Consider the following 21,430-nt stretch of genomic DNA (forward strand, 5'->3'; position numbering starts at 1 on the left):
TCTGGGACTTTCATTTAACAAGTCTTGGAGATTTAAATGGCTACTATTAACATAATATGATTTCCTGTTAGTTATCTGTATTTTCTACTCTGATTCCTTCTGATAAAGCAAAGGCATATATGTTTTGTGTTTTAAAGTAAAACTGTTAATTATTGTTATAGACATTAAAGCATGTACTTGTTCTAGAAAATTAAATTCACTAATCTTTCAATATCTGATTCTCTTTTGTAATCTTTGTGCCTTTTTTCTAGCTTATAGACAATTTACAGTCTTTAACCCTTTGAAAATGTAACACTATGGCAAAAAACTTTGCATTATAACCTTTATGAAAAATGGGAAATTCCTGCTGGGGGTGGGTTTAAGGGAAATGCAACCAGATTTTTAAGGTAATTTCACTGGGCATTCCAGGAAACTAACATGCTCACATGGAATGGAGAAGTGGCCCTTATTTGGATGGAGACACTCTGGGGTAGCACATGGGAAAGTATCTGGATCACTGAGCAGACTCTTTACCGTCTGTTTTTGGGTCCATCTAAAGTCAGGAGAAGTGATGATAACCTGGGATCATTTTCAGAGAGACTTTTGGGCTGCTCAGGGTGACATAGAGCAATACCAAAGCTTAACACAGAATTTTTTTTCAGTATCAAATGAGTCTTTCCTAAGAGTGACTGGCACCTCAGGGAACATGTATGAGTTGATTTTAGGGAATCAGTGAGAGGAAGTAAAAGAAGGTTTTCCCAGATTTATAAGATATTAATAGTTACAAGAACTCACTGTGTCAATAAATTTATACTCTCATGGGAATGTAAACTCTCCTTGCAAATTCTCTCTGATGACTGGGCTAAAATCTTGCTTATCCCAGGTATGTCACAGTGTTTAGACTTTATTACTTCTTTTCATGGCAAGGTTTCTGCAAACATCATCTATGTGCTAGAGTTGTTATACTGGCGAACTGGAGGTAAATATTCTAGCAGCGCCCCAACTTTATTTATCTTTAAAGCAACTCTAAACTCTACAGTAACACCAAGCCGGTTACAAGTGGAGTCCCACAGGGCTCAGTCCTTGGCCCCCTATTGTTCGGCATCTACTTCTCAGAAGTACAGGCAAACATAGGAGGACTATGGCTGACAAAGTTTGCGGATGACTGCAAACTGGGTGCCATAGTGGATAGTACATTGGACACAGACATCCTTCAGAGGGGTCTCACGGAAACTGATAGCTGGTGCCAGAGCCATGGCCTGAAGTTAAACGCAAAAACGTGTATAGTCATACCCTTCGGGAAAAACAAGGTAACCCCAAGCTTCCATATAGGTGGCAACCCACTAAACACAGAAGAGGTTATCAGGGACCTGGGGACCCAGGTTGACAGTGGCCTCTCGTTTGACGCTCACGTTGCTAAAGTGGTTCGAAAGACCTTCTACATTGCCCACCTGATCATGAAGGGATTCACATCCAGATCAAGTGAGGTCATTGTTCCCCTGTACTCTTCACTTATCAGACCAATGATCGAGTACAATGCCCCATTCGGGATGTATCTCACCCGACACCTGCAGCAATTGGAGAGACCCCAAAAGTTCCTCACCAAAAGGATAAAGGGACTCCAAAACCTGTCATATGCTGCCAGACTGAAGAAACTCCAACTCTATTCAGTTGCATACCGTCTGCTCAGAGGTGACCTGTGCCTGACATACAAGGCCATGACCAACCCGGAATTAATGGACATGCTCCACCTCAAAAATCCAAATCCACCAAAACCACTAGAGCAAGAGACTTAAACCTTAGCACGGATATAAATAGGACGTGCTGGAGGGATAGATTTATCACCCAGAGACTCCCCATGCTGTGGAATAAAATCCCGGTCCATGTGAGGCAGAGCACCTCGCTGGCTCTGTTCAAGAGAAATCTTGACCGGTGGATGGGAGATCGTAGGTTTACCCCGGGAATCATCTCTGTGTCACTACTGGACAGAGGCACAACAAACTAATGGGCACAGTATTTCTAACATAAGGGGCGGCGTAAGCCACATAACTTTGGGCTAGGCTTATAAATGCCCTAGGGCAGTTAGCCTAGTATAAACCTATGAACCTATGAATCTAAATAGAATTTGTCAGCAACAAGTCATGCTTTCCCCATGCATTTTTACTGGGATATATACCTTCACATAAATTTGTTACGAAAGAGGAAAGCATGATTTCTAACATAGCTGCACACTGATCAGCAGCTTAATTTCTGGTCTCCCACTGTGAAAATAGAAACTGAGAAATAACAGTCAATGATATTGTCAGCTTGAGTAAAATTTTGTTACTGGCTAGTAAGTACACTGCCTGGATGCCAGATGAGAAGAAATTTAGGGAACCTGAAAGAAAATCAACCACAAAAAAAAAAAAAAAAAGGTGCAGAAACACTGGCTGTGAAGAATCCTGCAAACTGTTCATCAGAAAAGAGTGCAAGCTTCAGCTTTTTTACAAGAGATGGCTTCCAGTAATTTAGAGGGAAAAAAATCAAATTTATTCAAAGGTGATTAAAATAAAGGAAACAATGAAGGAATATATCATCTCAAATAATAAAAGTCTGAAAAAATAGAAGAATGTTTAGCTATTCAGATGAACTGTTAAAACAGAAAAATATTCAGAGCTTGAAATGCACGCAGAAAAGGCTGGGTGAGTATGAGACCTCATGAAGATTTGTTTCAAAAATGGTAGAGTTAGAAGACAGCTTACATAGATAAAACATGAGACTTTCTGCTGCACTAAAGAAACTAGAAATAGACCATATTAATGTTACGAAAGGACAGTTAAGCAAATGGACTGGTATTCTGCAACAGGATTTGTTAATTGAAGGGGCACAACAAATATATGCTCCAAATTTAACCATGAGAAAGCAGCCAAGACCTGTATTGATCAATACTGGAAACACCCGAGAATTTCTGGAAAATGATTATTCACTATACACCAGGCAGAAGTGAAGCAAATTTATCCCAGTAATCAAGGAATGTTGAGACGCAGATACAAGACTGAGTTTGCTCTATCCAGCTGTTTTGATAATATTTTACTGGAAGATCAAAGAATTTTTTGGATGCAGAAAAGGCTGAGGAGGTAATAAAAAGTTTATCCGGCAGAAAAGTGCTATAGCAAACAGAAGAGGGCTCTGCTTCTCATTCTTCTGACAATAAAGCTCATTGATAGACGTTGCCAGGGAAACCTTTTCCAGTGTTCCAAAGGAAAATGTTTTTGAGAGAGAAAAAAGCACAGGAGTTGACTGGGTGAATCAAGAGTACCTTGAACCTGAACAGGAGTCTGGTGTTGCAAGATGGAGATGAACAAGAAGACCACCAGCAACACTGAAATTAATGAATAAATGTGAGATTATAAAGCATCAGTCTTATTTGTTGAAATATGCATTTTCAAGAAAAAGTGGCTGATAAAGATTGGACTTTTGTTAACTTTGTTAAACTTGGGGTTGGACTGTAAAGCTTATACCCTGCTTTATGTCATTAATGTTTAGAAGGGCACTAAAAGGGAAAATAGCTGCAAGAAAAGCCGTGTTTTTTCTTAGTATTACAAGCAAAAACAGGTAGACAAGTTCCACAACAAACTGATCAATCCAAAAAGTGGAAAAAACAAATGGACAGCAAAAAGTCCACTTATTTATTGAGGTAGTAAATCCACATTAAGCACTTTCTTCTTGTTAAAAAGACTATAAGTTAGGACAGGAACAGCAATTTGGTTTATCGCTTGGACTTTGTTCCTAGATGTTAACACTTTTTTTCATGATTAATTTAAGTCTTCTAAAGTACTCCTTACTGAGTTTTATTCACATTTGTTCATGTTTTATTGTTGATCATTCATCAGTTCCCATATATTTATACACTCCTTCTTGGTCAAGGTCTTTTATATCACATTCTTGTCACAAACTGCTGTTTTCTTGGTGCTGCAGTTTTCCTACTTTAAAGGTTGCTTTTGCACATTTATCAAGACCAACTAACATTCTTATATCATCTGAAAAAGTTTTGACAGCTTGCAGTTGTACTTTCAGTTCCTTATCTGATGATCTGTACGTTTCAAATCATTGACAAAGACGAGACGTCTTTGCATTTTATTTTCTAGGAGCCAAATTATAGCCATGGCCTAAGCTAAGTAGACAGCCTAATGGGTTAAAGGCAAGGCAGAATAACAGTGGTGACAGAGAGTCACCCTGGAATATCCCCCTTTGAATTTGTATCCCTGGATAATTGCCCTTTATCATGGCTTAATTGCAAAGTGGTTTGCCACTGTTTCATGGTCACTGTAATGTTGTCGATCAGTCTTAGGTGTATCTTATACATTTTTAAGCACTCTTTTATCCATGAATGTGAGATACTATCAGATGCTTTTTTGTAGTCAATCCATGCCATACTTAAAATCTTCAGCTTTTTTACAGCTCTCCACTATGACTTTATTTAAAAACAAATGGTTCTTTGTTCCATATGACTTTCTTCTATTGCCCTTTTGTTCTACTGCCATAATTGAGTTTTCTTCTAAATGACTATAGACTCTGTCGGGATCAATTCTAGTGTATAGTTTCTACTTCTTCGGAAGGTAAATTATTGGTCTATAATTTTTAGGGTAGCTTGCATGTTCACTCTTAAGTAGGAGCATTGTTTTTCCTGTTGTTAGCCAGGTTGGTGTCTGTTCAGGGTGTGCATATAAATAGTCCTTACTCATGGCTATATCGTTATGCAAAGATTTTAATACTTTTGACCAGAAGTTAGGTACTGCATCTGGGCCTGGGGTTTTTGAATTTGAGGCTTTTCTTAACTTTGTTTCCATCTGTCTGGCTGTTGCTTCATCCCATTTCGTATCCTGTACCTTTAAACTTCTTATTCTTTCTTGTACTTCTTCTGTCCATTTAGCATCCTTGTTATGTTCCACAGGATCTTCATAGATACTTCTCCAAAATTTATCAATTTCTTCTTTTTTTTAGTGGTCTTTAAATTCCTTTTACCTTGTTCATAGGTTCATATGTTGGTATTAGGCTATCGGCCCTAGGGCCTATACAAGCCTAGCCATAACAATTCCTTGGCTATTTCTTCTCACACTATTTACTTCCCTGGACCCCTGTCTAGCAGGGTGACTGATGTGATCCCAGGGGTGAATTTCCTTTCTCCCATCCAGTCGTCAAGGTTCCTTTTGAAGAGGGCCAAAGAGGCGCTCTGCTTGACATGCGGACAGTGATTAAGTTTTGGTGGGTTGTATATCACTATGCTGTGATATACTATTGTTTGCTCTATTAATTTGTACTCATCTCTGACTTTTGTATTTTTATCATATATATGTGGAGCTTTTGTATTTTTTTATGATTGTCATATATGTGGAGCTTATCTCCCCGGGTATCAGCTGAAAATGGGTACCTGATTGCCCAGTCAGACCAACCTAGTAATCAAATATAAGATAAATAAATGTCTGTCATAGCTTAATTTGCCATAATAATTCACATACTTTTAAAACTGTGTTGCAACCTGTCACAAAACCAAATGAATCAACTTGCTCAAACATAAAAATAATATTTTTGAAAAGCCATACAATTCAAACTGTGTTTAGCCAAGGAGTTATTTAAATCTGCCTTTCTAATAGCATTATTATGTTCACGAATTCTGATTCTTAATTTCCTATAACTTTTTCCCACACAAAACTGCGAACAGGTACTACATAATGCCAAGTAAACAATGCTTTCACTTTGACAATTATATCTTTTTATAGAACAAAATAATCTTAACCTGTAGATGTTTTAAATCAATACTATATTAGTATTACTCATAAAATGACATTATTTACAGTGGCCACAAGAATAAGTACCGTTACCTCCTGCTAAATTTTGATATTCCCTCAAAAAATCATATTTTTCTAATAACTATAATATAGTAATTAAATCCTTATTCCCTTCTAAAATCTTCCAGTAATGGGTAATACGTTTCCTAATATTTCTACAATCTATACTAATAGGTAAAGGGAAGACACAAGTAAAGTCACCCTAAGTATTAACTGTGGGTAAACCGCCTATTTTGATTTCAGTATATTTTTTAGTATCTTTTTCAACCATTAGCCCCTGAATCAAGATAGGTGGATAATGACACCACCTCTTATGACAAACTTCGTCCTCAATCATACATAATTCTTCTCTGGGATAACCCCTATCGCAAAATAAGTACATTAAAAACTTGACTTCTTGAAAAAAAAATCTTCATCAGCACTAGTAATCCTACTCAATCTAATTAACTGTCCCCTAAAAATATTTAATTTAATTTTCTTCGGGTGAGAACTGGTGTAATGTAAATAATTATTAGTAAAAGTTTTCTTTCTATAAACTTTACTACAAAACTTTTTATTTTCAAAATCTAAAGTAATAATTAAATCCAAAGGGGCCAATTTAAAAAGTTTATTGGAAAAATATGATTTTTTGAGTGAATATCAACATTTAGCAAGAGTTAACAGTACTTAATCTTGTGGCCATTGTAAACAATGTCATTTTATGAGTAATACTAATAGTATTGGTTTTAAACATCTACGGGATAAGATTTGTTCTAGAAAAAGACATAATTGTCAAAGTGAAAACATTGTTTACTTGGCATTATGCAGTACCTCTTCACAGTTTTGTATGGGAAAAAGTTATAGGAAATTAAGAATCAGAATTCAAGAACATAATAATGCTATTAGAAAGGCTGATTTAAATAACTCCTTGGCTAAACACAGTTTGAATTGTATGGGTTTTCGAAAATATTACTTTTATGTGCTTGAGCAAGTTGATTCTTTTGGTTTTGTGACAGGTTGCAACACAGTTTTAGAAGTACTTGAATTATTATGACAAATTAAGCTTCGAGCAAACATCTGTCCAGGACTTAATGAAATGATTAATGTGAAGTGTGTACTTAAACACCATAGTGTGTATGGATGTAAATAAACAACTTGATATTATGAATAAGTTGATTTTAGTGTCTGTAAGAGTATTTTCACAAGTTTCTAGATATATTTATTATATTATATTTAGTTACGTTATATTTATTTGTATATTTTAGGAAGTGACTTTTTTGACAGGATGTTGTTCTTATTAGTCAATGTGTTTTTTGGCAGTATAATAGATAGTATATATTAAGATATTCTGTAATGTTTTATTGTTCTGAGGAAGTTCCAGTGTTTAATAAAAAGGAATGAAAGTGCTTAACCCTATTTTCCATGTGTAGATTGCTGTTGTTTCCAGTGCCATTTCCACCAAGTTTTTTTTGTGTGCTTAGACAGAAGTTATATTTCATATGGACATGAGCATAAGTGAAAGCTTCAACACATGTCCAATAACTGTTTCACATCGTACACTGATAAAATGAGTACTGAAGTAAAAATGAGACACTGGCACTTTCACTCCTACCTGTTAAAAAGAGAGGAATTTAAAGAATAGGTAGTGAAAATTATTCTAGGGTTATTAAGGAAGATAGAAATATCTTCAGAAGTTATAGCTACTGAGTGGGATAAAATAAAAAATAAGTTTAAAAACAGGGTAGAAATATAAAAGAAAGGGAAATGGTTAAGATTTAGTAGGAATTACTTAGAGAGATGCGGCGTTTGCTCTGAGAGTGTTGATGGAGAAATATAGAGAAGGTCAGAAGGAGATGTATTGTGTCTTTGTGGACTTGCAGAAAGCATATGATAGGGTGCCTAGAGAGGAGTTGTGGTATTGTATGAGGAAGTCGGAAGTGGCAGAGAAGTATGTAAGAGTGGTACAGGATATGTACAAGGGTAGTGTGACAGTGGTGAGGTTTGCAGTGGGAGTGACAGATGCGTTTAAGGTGGCGGTGGGGTTGCATCAAGGATCAGCTCTGAGCCTTTTCTTATTTGCAATGGTGATGGACAGGTTGACAGATGAGATCAGACAGGAGGCCCCATGGACTGTTATGTTTGCAGATGAGATTGTGATCTGTAGTGAGAGTAGGGACCAGGTTGAGGAGACCCTGGAGAGGTGGATATATGCTCTAGAGTGGAGAGGAATGAAGGTCAGCAGGACTAAGACAGAATATATGTGTGTGAATGAGAGGGAGGACAGAGGAATGGTGAGGATGCAGGGAGTAGAGTTGTTGAAGGTGGATGAGTTTAAGTACTTGGGAGCAACATTTCAGAGAGAGGTGAAGAAGAGAGTACAGGCAGGGTGGAATGGGTGGGGAAAAGTGTCAGGAGTGATTTGTGGCAGACAGGTACCAGTAAGAGTGAAAGGGAAGGTCTACAAGAGGGTAGTGCTATGTTGTATGGGTTGGAGACGGTGGCATTGACAAAAAGGCAGGAGTCAGAGCTGGAAGTGTCAGAGTTAAAGATGTTAAGATTTGCACTGGGTGTGACAAGGATGAACAGGATTAGGAATCAGTATATTAGAGGATCAGCTCAGGTTGGACAGTTCTGAGACAAAGTCAGAGAGGCGAGATTGCGTTTGTTTGGACATGTGCTGAGGAGGGATGCTGGGTATATTGGGAAAAGGATGCTAAGGATGGAGCTGCCAGGTAAGTGGAAAAGAGGAAGGCCTAAGATAAGGTTTATGGATGTGGTCAGAGAGGACATGCATGTGGTTGGTGTGACAGACCAAGATGCAGAGGATAGGAAGAAATGGAAACAGATGATCTGCTGTGGCGACCCATAATGGGAACAGCTGAAAGAAAAGAAGAAGGAATTACGTAGAGGGGAATGACAAAGGTTAAACTATTGAAGAATAAGTGGAATCTCACAGAACTAGAACAGGAGCAAATACAGAGTGCTAAAGAGAAAATGAAGGAGCAGCTGGATAATATGAATGAATTTAGAAAGATTGCTGTTAAGAAATTATTTTGTATAACTTAAGACCACAAAAATGTTTAACACAACGACTTGGGTAACAAAAAGTAGAAAGGGTTGTCACCAAACTTAAGGAGCATATAACAACAAAAATAACCAGAGATTCTGTAGTGGTATTAGAGATATGGCTGAAATTTTATAAAAATTTGTATAGAACAGATAGAAATAAAGAAAGAGCACAAATGGAAATATTTATGGAAGTCTTAATTAGTAACTGCAACACCATGTAGGTCAAATGCTGCCAAATGTCACCGGTTTGTTTTTTATTAAAAGACTTAATTATGCCAAGGTTTGAGGTGGACGAGGCTCAAAAACTAACATTTTAAGATAGGATGAGATTGAGATAAAAAGGGTATTGCGTAATCAGTCTTTAGGAAAGTCTCCAGGAACAGATGGTATTTCTGTGGAAGTCTGGAAGTTAAGAGGGAAGAAAATGAGAAAAATCCGAAAGATTTTGTTTAACAGTATTTTAAAAGGAAGGGAAGCACTAACATCTTTAAAGAAAATTGCAGTGGCTTTATTACCTAAAAGTGGTAAAGACCTATCAGACTCAACTTCATATGTACCCTTTTCAGTTTTAAACCGTAATTATAGTGTTTCATGGGTATACTAGCTAAAAGAATGGCAAATGTTTTGTCAAAATAGCTAGATATGGATCAGTGTGATTTTGTGGATTGGAATCGAACATTTGACAGCATTAATAGAACTGCGAATATCCAGAGGAAAGCAGAATATATGGAAATACTGTTGGTGGTGGTGGGTCTTGACACAGAGAAAGTATTTGACAGAGAAAGCTTGGAATTTGAGTAGGGCAATGGAAGCATTTGCATTATCTGATAAAATTGTAAGGTTAATTAGGAGGATGTATGAAGAAACAGTGGCAAGAATTAAAGTTGGAGGGTTCCTATCTGACAAACTGTGTTTGTACAGAGGAGCCAGACTGGGGTGGCCACTTTTCCCTTTATTTGCTTAATATTTAGAGCCATTGGCAAAGAAAAATAAGGAACTCAGAGTGTAATGATATAATCGGTATGGTATTCAAGAAAAACTGGCTTTATTTGTAGATGATGATATTTTGTACCTGATAAATCCAGAAAAGGACATTGCAGTGCTATGGAACATTTTGAGACAGTTTCAGGTCTTTTTGGGATATACAGTTAATGAAGATAAAAGAAAGGCCGTAACCATAACTTATGTCTCACACACAAAATGGTTTATCACTACCTATATTTATGGGGACACAATAAGTATTTAGGAGTGTGAATTAAATAGGCTTCTGTTTTGGCAGCTAAGGATATGTGGAAAGAGACTAAACAAGAGATAATACAAAAACTTAGAAACTGGAAGATCATGCTTATGGATATAGATATTAAGATGCAAATAATGAAAATGTTTTTAGTCCCTTTAGTTTTATATATAGGGTCATGGAAACTTTTACCACTCAGAAGAGAAGACGTGGACAACAATAGAGTTGAAGAAATGTATCTGGGAGAGATGTGTGCAAGAGTTAAGTGGAATAAGTTGATCCTTCCAGTAAATCTAGAGAAAGGGAAATCTTAAGTGAAAGACCTACTCTGGTAGAGTTTTTAGTTATATGTAGAATAGAAGCTGCTGTTAAAAAACAGATAATTAGTAGGCCATATGCAGTATTGCATGATAACTATTTGAACCAGAAGAGGTTAGAAAAGACTGGGAAAGCAATTTACAAGGTAACAATGGGAGGACATATGTATGGCTCCCAAATATACAGTATAGTCCAGAATGTTTAGGGTCTTTGCGTGGAAATGTTTACATGCATGTTTTTATACCCCATACAGACTTCAAAGAATTTTTCCTCGGGTACATATCAAATATTAAAAGTTTAATGAGGAAGAAAGAGGTCACTGGGGACATGTGTGTTGGAAGTGTAATGAATTAACAGATTTTAAAAATCCCCTACAGAGCACCAAATACTGGGTTTGCAAATGGCTGTTACCTAAGAAATGGTTCTTTTGAGCTAGGACACAAGATCTGAATTGCCTAGACATCCTAAGGGCTTATTAAGTTTCATTCTGGTGGCTGCCAATAAATGCAATTACTAGAAGGTGGAACGGAAAGTCTAAACTAATTGTATTTGACATATTCAATATTACAAAAAGAGATAAAAGAACTGGAAGAGAGATCCTTAAAAAGTGGGAAGGAGCAAATTACATAGAAATAAACTGAAATTGTTGTAGCAATACTTGCAAAATAATGTTCAGCAGGAGGAGGAGTGAGGTTTAAGGGAGGGCAGGAAATGAACAATTTATAAAGTTGGACAGATTGTTGCAAAGAAAGAAAATGTGTCTGTATTGAATAGTCGCCCATTTAGGTTGCCGAATGCCTAAACATTGTTAACTTAAAATCGCGAACAGCCGTTTCTATACAGGGAAACGAGTTGTTTGGCCGTTATGTGGATTTTGTCCTTTTTACAACCTAAAGCGATCTCGAAGTCTCCCACTTGATTACTGTTTAAATTTTTTTTTCACTTTGGCCAACGGCATTGTTTCCCTGTGTGGAAACGGCCATTCTTGATTTTAAGTTGACGTTTAGGCATTCAACAACCTAAACGGTCGATAATGTAATATAGATGTAAAGAAAATATGTGTGTGTATACTGTCTTTAAATGCAAAAATGTTAAAATGGTTTGTTTTCTTTTCTGTTAATGTATGTTTGCCTGTGTCTTATGTGATAATTTAATAAAGGTGTTTAAAGGAAAAAAGGCACAGGAGAGTATGTTGTTTTGAGCAAATTTAGTACGAGGATCATAACAAAATCCTGGAATAATCCAAGGAAAAATGACCAGGAAGCTCATATTTCATGAACAAGTAGTTTGATTAAAAAAATAAAAATCACGGTTTAGCGAATTTGTCAATATTTTGATATCTTCAGAATCATCATATAACATTCAAAAGCAAACAAATGACTAAAAACAGTTCTAAAAACACACACCCCTATTTTGAGCCAGTCATACATTGAAAGGGATACATTTTATGATAGATGATTGGTGGGTTTTCTGTTCCTTTCAATGTATGATTGGTTCAAATGGGGGGGGGTGTTTAGAACTGTTTTTAATCGTTTGTTTCTGAATAGTGTTCAATGGTTCTGAAGATGTCAAAATAGTGACAAAAGTGGTAAACCATGATTCTTTTGTATTAAACTACTTGTTCGTGAATTCTGAGCTTTCTGGTAATTTTTCCTTGGATTATTGGCTGTATAACATACTGGTTCCAGTGGTTTGCTTGTTTTACGTATGACAATCTTGGAATAAGGTTGGCCCCCTGGACTTTAACATGTTCAAAGCCCTTACAACTGACTTACACAAGGGTGAAATGGGATTATTTTTTTCAGAAGTTATTTGGGGATTTAAAGAAATTTATATTAAGTATTGCCTCTCACTATTTTATTGTTTATACAAGATGATTTCACTCTGTGTATTGTTGCATTGATACTGCCCTGTACAGTTGTTTGCTTTTAAATGAAGTGAGTAATAAAAAGTGTCATAAGCAAAAAAAAAATAATTATGTTTATAAATACAGAGGAAACATAGATGATTAGTTCCTTTAGTGATTTCTGGCTGACTTACCGTTTTTAAATGTTGCAGGAGCCAGCAGTCGCATACGCATAACAGAACAAAATGCAAAAATGGTGAACACAGAACCACACTTATGTGCAGCATTTATTAGCATCTAATCTCTAGTTGATTTCTTTGGAATATGAGAATTATCTGTGAAGAGTTATTCTTGTGTGTGTGTGTGTGTGTGTGTGTGTGTGTGTGTGTGTCTGTGTGTGTGTATTCAGGTTTTGGCTTATGCTGTGGTTGAGTACATGCAAATTCTGTATCTGTTTAAGCAGAAACTTGTAGATCTGATTTTGTTAGTTTTCATTTGTTCCTTAATATGTGGCCTCAGATCCAATCCTCAGATCTGGCTCAGCCGCTTTCTGCACCTTGTGGCTACTGCAAACTCTTGGGCTCCTTCCTTACCCATAATACATAGTAGTCCCCCTTCCTACCTCAGATCTCGTTTGCTGCCTTTGCATACAGATATGGTCACTGTAAACCCTCAAGCATTTACTGAGTTAGAAATGTTTTGGTGTTATGACTTTCTCTCCGTCTAGGTATATTTTCAGTTTTACACTTTTGTAAATTTATTCTATGCACTTGTTTTCTCAAAGCTGCAGTGAGTTAGGCCTTCTACCATTGCTCAGCTGTGAGACTGGAAAAGATAAGTGCTTATTTTCAACTGTTTTCTGCACTTCTGCTTAACTAAAACATTTGCTGCATATCTGTTTAAACTGTACAACTGTTTTATAGACTTGGTGAATTCAATCCTTACCTCTATTCTGATCTTTGTCTCCTTTTTGTTTCTCTGCTCTTTTCTTTTTACTTGTTGCTATACTTGAAAAGCACTGGCATAGAGCTGAATAGTTATTACTGTTTGTGGCCTTTGGAGATTGTACTGAAATATTGTGTCTAGAGAAGCCTAGCTGTTTCTTCATGGGAGCGGGATTCAGACTGTTCTGATCTGGCTAGCATTATTACTGCAGGGCTCTATTTTTTATTGGATAATTTGGCTGGTTCCTGTTTCTCTGTCTTAAATAGCCAGTGTTTAAACCAGTTTGTATGTGTTTGCTCAAAGCTGCAGTGAGTTAGGCCTTCTGCCATTGCTCTGTTGTGAGACTGGAAAAGATAAGTGTTTATTTTCAACTGTTTTCTGCACTTCTGAGTAATTAAAATATTTGCTGAAATGTTGTGTATCCCACCCAACCACCCAGCTGCTGTTGTGGTATTAAAGCTTGGTTGCTTTGAGTTGCCTGCATCTAGTATAAATTTGATATTGGACACTCCCCCAGTCCCATCACATCAGCTCATTCTACTGTGCACAGTGAGATAAGTTGTTTAGGCCCATCCCTTTAGCTTCTCAACCTTGAATTATCTTCTGTCTCCTCACTTTCTACTAAAAAGAAAAAAAATTAGGCCTCTTCCTACTTCATTTTGTTGCTTGTGCTTAGGAGTTCAACTGCATTTAGTTTGCTACATTTATTACTGCTTGTCGGTAGCCTTATTAAGTTGATGACAGTATTCTTCTGAATTGCTGCTTTATTTGAGCTGTTTTTTCTGTTGTGATTGTGAGCTAATTTATCACATTTGCACTGTTTAAAAGCAATTTACTGATTAACTATATTTCATTGTTGTTTACTGCAATTCATTACTGTTTGGCTGCATTTTACTGCATTTTGTTACTGTTTAACTGTATTTTTATATATTGTGAGTTCTGTTCTTTTGTCTGTAAATGGTTAATCTGTGCTTCTTTGTGAGTTTTACTGTGTTCTTAACCTTAAATTGAGTAGCATATTCTTGATACAGGTTTGCTGTATCCAAAGCTGCAGCTGAATGTTTTTTAACCCTTTTTGAGGTATTCCAGCTACAAATTTTTCCTTAGTAGCACTTGTGTGATCATCTAGAAGTACTTCTCTTGGACCTTCCACCATTTACCCTCTTAGCTCTCTCTGGCCTCTCTCCCTCAGTTTCTGAGAAATATGGATGGACAATTTCCTACGTTTTCTCCTGCCAGCCACTGCCTCATGTACATGGACTACCCTTTACTACTACCACCTATGAACACAATTTGTGAGAGATGCAATTACATCAAGAACCTAGAGTCATTGCTTTCTCCCCACAAGCCAGTATATCTGGCACTGAGAAGGTTGTCAGTACAAACACCACACCTGAAACACCACCCACGCATATACAACACCCCCCAAATATGCAGAGGTCCTCAACAAAAACATACCCAAACAAAAGAGACCGCTGAGGCAAAAACACAGGTGAAGTCCACTGCCCATCACACCACACACAGTTCACACACCTGTCTCACGCAGCCACTAAGGCCTAAGCATAAACCCAACATATTAGTCATAGGCGACTCCATTGTGAGATGTGCCCCTCACCAGGCTGGATAAGGAGAAAGTCACAGTTAGTTTGACAGGTGTCAGAATCCACCATATCACCCATGCACCCAAGTCTGTCAACAGGTACTGTTATGACTCTGTCTTATGATGGCGTGAATGACTTGAGACGTACCTCCCTGGACTATATGAAAAGAGACATGATCGAGCTCCCTGAATGTGTGTCCCAGGTAGGTATGTCCCTAGCCTTAAGCAACATTCTACCATTACCCAGAATGATGCCTCAATGCAAACAGAAAATGATTGACTTTAACAATTGGCTTACTTTCTGGTGTCATTCCAAGGGGATTCTGTACCTGACAGCCTGGGATGACATGATTGACAATCCACGATGCTTTGCCAGAGATGGCCTGCATCTGCCTCCCATGGGCTGCAGGCTCCTGGCAAAGGCTCTTGTCTCCCCCATATTGCCTTTTTTAGGCAATGCCATGAGCTCAAAACTTCCAACATGTAAATTTCATTAAAACGTAAATTAAAGGTCATGCTGCTAAATGCTAGGAGTCTAAACATGAAACTGCACTCATTGCAAACATTCTTAACTCTTTAAGATGCTGACATTTGTGCAGTCACAGAAACCTGGTTCAAATTCAGACCCAAAACCGTGGGCAGCAAAGCAAAAGGAGGTGGAGTTTCAATATATATAAAGGACATGCATACCTCCAGGCTGGTCAAACACTATGATGCACAGGAGACACCCCATGTGCAGTTAACAATTGACAAGACCCCTGTTCAAATCATAGCTAGCTATAGGCCCCCAACTTTGACTCAAGATGCCCACTCCACCTATCTGGACTTCTTTGAATGTAAGAAAATCACAAAACAGACTGTTCCTCTGTCCCACAAAGCCACCACAAGATGAAACTGCCAAGAATGCAATGAAATAAAATATTAAAACGACAAAAGAAAGACTCTGAACAAAAAGGTTATCAGTTTTGTTCACTATGTGTAAACTTCATCAGACAACTATGTAAAACTCACTGCTCACTTAAATAATAATTGACTGCTTGTAACTGGACAAATTATTTAAAGAGAAAAACACCCCTTAAGTGCTATAAATGATTCTCTCCACATATAAACAATGCAAATTCAACTCAAAAAGTGTGTGTGTGTGTGTGTGTGTGTATGTGTGTGTGTGTGTGTGTGTGTGTGTGTGTGTGTGTGTGTATATATATATATATATATATATATATATATATATATATATATATATATTTATATTTATATGAATAATATAAGCAGCAATGTTATTATGTTGTATAAAATAAATACTTCTTACATAAAATAATTGAACAAATGTAAAAAACGTTAAAATAGAATCAACATATATTAATACAGAAAACACATCCAATGCTATTTATTCTCTATTCCAACCTATTCATAAACCATACTAAAGCTAAATAAAAAAACATAAATGCAGAATAGGGAGAATCAATTCTCTCCCATTATTTTCTTCCTAGCTAGGGGCTTCAATTTTAAAATAATAAGTCTACAGTAGTAGAAACGCTTTATTACACAAGATAAAAGCTTTTGGGAAACACCCTTCCTCAATTATCATTTCAATTCATTTAAAATGTAGTACATTTTATACCCTTTACTACATAATAGCACATGACACAGCCAACAAATAACAAGACAAAATCAATTAACAATTATAAATCAAATAAAACTTACCATTGACTAAAGTAAAATCATAAAAATGTGAATTTTTTATATATATATAAAAAACGGGGGGGGGGAGAAAGACGAGAACTTCTTATATCATTTATATTGCATTTGCCTTTGTACAAGATATGGTTTTATAGTTATCATATTATTTAAACTGGGGAACTGATCAGCATCTAATCTAGTAATCCACCCATACTCAGCAATATCAAGTCTGTTATTTATATCACCTCCCTTTAAATTCCTTTTAATAACTTCTAATACCTTAAATTTAAACGTATGCGTGTGTCCATATTCATTTACATCTAGCTAAGGCATTTGTTAACACATTCCTCCTTATGTCTGACCTGTGCTCTATTATTTGATCTTTCAATCGTCTTGAGCACTTCCCTACATAAAAACATGTACATCTTACACATGTAGCAAGGTAGACCACTAGACACGTATTACATGTTGCTTGATGTCTAATATTAAACTTGTAATTAGTTCTTGGATGTTCAAACACTAACAGATTGCAAATACTATTACAACAACTACAATTATGACAGGGTAAAGTACCATATTTTCCACTATAAGTTATAGTAGCATATAGTAGCACCTTAAAATGTTTATAACATAGTTGCCTTCTAAGATTCATACTATTCCTATAAATAAAGTATGGCTTATCTCCCAAAATATTTAATAATTCTGGCATAGAGGTTAGTATTCGCCAATTACATTTAATAATATTCTCTATGTCCCCAGTCATACTATTAAATGTTGTTATATAACATAATTTAGGATTTGTTTTTACAGTATGCATTTTATACAAAGGTTCTGCCACTACATCACTGAAATAGGGAAGAGCAACCATCATCCTGTTATTGAGAATTTCTGACATTATTCCAAATACCATTTCCTTTTTATACCCTCTGTTCATAAAATCATCCATCAACTGCCTCATTTGTTCTACACATTTATCATTATCTGTATTTGATCTACTTGTCCTTAAAAATTTTGCCTTTACTATCTTAGGAAACACATCAAAGACACACATACACAAACACCATAGATATAGCCAACCTTCTGGCAGACATGGTCAATGAAAACTTCACCCCTCTGTCCCCCCCCCCGTCAGTAAATCAGGACATCCCCAGCACCTGCCCCCCTCCCCTTATCTCTAGGGAGCAAGTCATCTCTGCCCTTTCAAAGGCAAAAAATACAGCCTCCATGGGACCTGATAACATCCCAGGTTGCATCCTACATGAACTCAGGCAAGAACTTGCAGCATCATTAGGCACCCTGTTCAACCAAAACCTGAGTGCTGGCTTCATTCCAACTGAGTAGAGGACAGCCACTGTCATCCCTTTGCACAAAGGTGGAGTGTCCACCGATCCAGGAAATTATAGACCCATCAGCCTAACTAGCCTAACCTGCAAGGCCATGGAGCGGATTATCGTGGAACTCATTAACAAGAACATTAGCAACCTCCAAACACTCGATGCCACACAGTTTGATTTCATCAAGGGGAGGTCATGCCTGTTAAATTTGGTTGACTTCTTAAGCCATGGATGAGGGGAAGAGTGTGCACACCACCTATCTTGCCCTGGCCAAAGCCTTCGATACTATTCCCTATGCAGGTATAACAGATGAACTCTCTCAACTAGGCATCAAGCCATATGTTACCAGATGTGTAGCAAACTGGCTCACTGATAGAAGCCACCTAGTCAAAACAGGGGAACCCACCTCAAGCAGTAGAGCTTATAATGAGCAGTGTAGCCTGGGGATCTGGCTTGGGGCCTCTGTTGTTTGGGATATATTTTTCTGAGCTGCAGGCCAAAACCAGTGGAATATGGCTGACCAAGTTTGCAGATGACTGCAAGCTGAGTGCTGTCATCAATCCCTCTAGTGATGTGGACATCCTGCAAGAGGGTCTCACCCAAACAAATGACTGGTGCCAGAAACATGGCCTCAAACTGAATGCCACACAATGCATCATCATTCCCTTTGGGGAGAGTGATGTCCCCACAAATTATCACATTAATAATAAGGTCCTAAGCATGCAATCAGCTGAGGGACTGGGGCATCCAGGTTGATAGCAAACTGACCTTTGACAACTATATTGCCTCCATTGTACGGAAGGTTTTTTACATGGCCCACCTCATCAGAAGGGTATCTCATCCAGGGACAAGGTGGCCATAACATCCATGTATTCTTTCCTTATAAGACCCATTATTGAGTACCTTATAAGACCCATTATTGAGTACAATGCCCCTTTCGGCATGTACCTCACAAAGCACATACAGCAGCTGGAGAGACCACAGAGATTCCTCACCAGGAAAATCCAGGGCCTCAAACATCCACCCTAAACAGATTGGCTAAAGGCCCTGCCCCTCTATTCAGTCTCCTACAGACTCCTCAGAGGTGACTTCTGTCTGGCATACAAAGCAATCTCAGACCCCCACCTTGATGGGACTACTGCATATCCGCAAGTTGAGCTCCACTCGAGTAACCCACATGCACAATCTCAACCTGGCCTGTGACATCAATAGGACTTGTTGGCGGGACAGATTTGTGTCAAGAGACTCACCCTTTTATGGAATAGACTCCATCTTCATGTCAAGAAGAGTACCTCATTAACCCTTTTTAAGTGCAACCTGGAAAACTGGATGGGGAACAGAAAATACACCCTGGGATTCCACCTGTGTCCTTGCTGGACAGTGGCATTGGGTGCCGGCTTGTTGGAACATGGGCTAAATTCTTGAGTAGGCTTGTGAGGGCCTCAGGGCCAATAACCTAGTGACTGCCTATGATCCTAAGCCCTCCCTTATCCCTGCATATTTTCTATGTATCTTAATACCGTTGTTGGTAGTTTTTCCCCATCTTTCTCTTCTATCATTATAGTAAGTCTTTCTGCCATTGTTGGTAGTTTTTTTTTTCTTACCTATAAATATATTTAAAAAAGTGTTGCTTTATTCTCCTTTGCTAATTTTACTAATATAATGTCTGAAAAACCTTCTGGTTTCAAAAAGTATAAAGAGTGTGGGCACTAAATCCCTTTGCTTGATGCCTACGACTCTTGTGACTATTGTTTGGGCCCTGCCCATTTTAAAGTCCCTTGCGAGATATGTAAATCTTTTAATTCTGGGGCTTTGGTCGACGGAAAGAATAAATTGATTTTGAAGGGACTTCTCCCTACAACTTTTTCAGAGTCAATGGCTGGAGCTGAACCCTCCAGTCTGGGCCAAAAAGAGTCAAGAAAACGACTTCCAGACCCTTCTGGATCCTCCCACACCTTCCGATCTGACCAAGGTGCCAGCCCCGAACATCTCAAATCATTTAGATCTGAAGACCAAATCCCCAGATCCAACTATTTCGGATATAAAGTCTGCCTCATTAGATCTGGTCCTTTCATAGCCAAAGTAGCTCCCCTGGACCTGATATGCATCCTCTCTGGACCCTGTCCCCTCTCAGCCACCATCTCCCTTTTTAGAGTGGTACCGTCACTCTAGGTCTCCTTCACTAGCTTCTTTTTCCCATTCTAAGAGGAGTCTTACAGAGGCAGATGTGGATAGAATGAAGAGGAAGTTTCTCTTGACACAGATACAGGTAGGAGTTTTCCTGGCATCTACCCCATCATTAATATCACTCCACCTGTCTTGGTTCCTTTTCCAATCCATCCTTTAGCTTTGGAGCCCTTGGATCCAAGCCTTCTGAGACTGATTGTATCGGATTTGAAGATTATTGTATCTTCATCTGTGATACCTTCTCTGAGTGTTCTGGCTGTGAATGTGTTGAAGATGGATGACTCTTGGAGCCGAAACAATATTGTCAGCTCCGAGGTGCTAGAGTCAACTCCAAAGCTGTTGGAACTGTCTCTGCCCCTCAGGGCCTTGTCATTGGACAATGCAGCTCTGACTTCTGCTTCAGGTGGACTGCCTTCGGGTCAGAGGAGGACAATGTACAGGAAGCATGTCTTCTCGGTTCTGTCAGCTTCCTTCTCCCCGGGGCATTATGCCTTTGATGTGATAGAGAGAGAGTATTCTCTTCTAGAATGCAGACTATTCCACCCCCCTCGCATCTGACATCTCATTCCCATATATCTTTGTGCTGTGAGTTTCATCACTCTGTTCCACAGGGACAGCCAGCCCACAGTCTCAAGGCTACCTAACAGGGTATCCTTATATCTTCTGACACTTCTCTGGAGCACCCCACCAAAAAAGTCCGTAGGAAGAGGAAGTACAAGAGAAGGAGCTGAGACTCCCCGCAGGAGTCAACCACAGAAAATACCAATTTTAATGAAGGGGAACAGTCCCCAAGATCACCACCTGATGATATCTTCTTTGGAAACATTTTGGAAATTCTTAAGCAAAGGGGTGGTTCTTCTACCGATAACTCGTCCCAAGAGGAATAAGTATTCCTGGAGGCATTTGGGTCTGGCCCATCTACTTCCTGGGTGACTCTGCCTGTTGATGAGCTCATTGATTTGATCTCTCAGCGGGTGTGGAAGGAACCCGATTCTGTTGATCTAATCCCTAAGAGACCCAATAGGATCTTGACACTTCCAAAGTGAAAAGAGAACCAGAACAAAGGAGTACTGGTAGATGCCATGGTTGCAGTAGCAGCCACAAAGAAACAACTCACAGAACAGAGTTCATCTGTTCTTCCCCCTAACAGGGAGTCTAGGGCACTGGACAGATTTGGGAAGTGTGTTTATACTTCACTGACTTTCGCACTTAAAGCTGAATTATTTGGTGCATTTCACTAGACTTCAGAGGGATTTGATTAAATTACTCTCCAAATCCCTGTCAGGAGCCATAACTGTTGCAGTCTTCGTTGCCTCACAGTTGGCTATCTTGCAATCCATTGCAAATTTGTCCATAAGGCTCATTTCACATGCAACTGAAGCTACCTCAAGGGTGGCAGGTTCAGGAATTTCCATTAAGAGACATGCC

At 38.2% G+C, this 21,430-nt stretch overlaps 1 protein-coding gene across 1 annotated transcript in view; it reads left to right on the top strand.

Moving 5' to 3' along the window:
• Window positions 1-21,430, top strand: part of DNAH2 (dynein axonemal heavy chain 2) — a 6,636,854-nt gene that overhangs the window by 6,064,447 nt on the left and 550,977 nt on the right. The gene's annotated exons all lie outside the window — the stretch shown is intronic.

Source organism: Protopterus annectens, chromosome 7.part0, assembly GCF_019279795.1.
Source record: "Protopterus annectens isolate FY-2018-M chromosome 7.part0, PAN1.0, whole genome shotgun sequence".
Taxonomy (NCBI): domain Eukaryota; kingdom Metazoa; phylum Chordata; order Ceratodontiformes; family Protopteridae; genus Protopterus; species Protopterus annectens.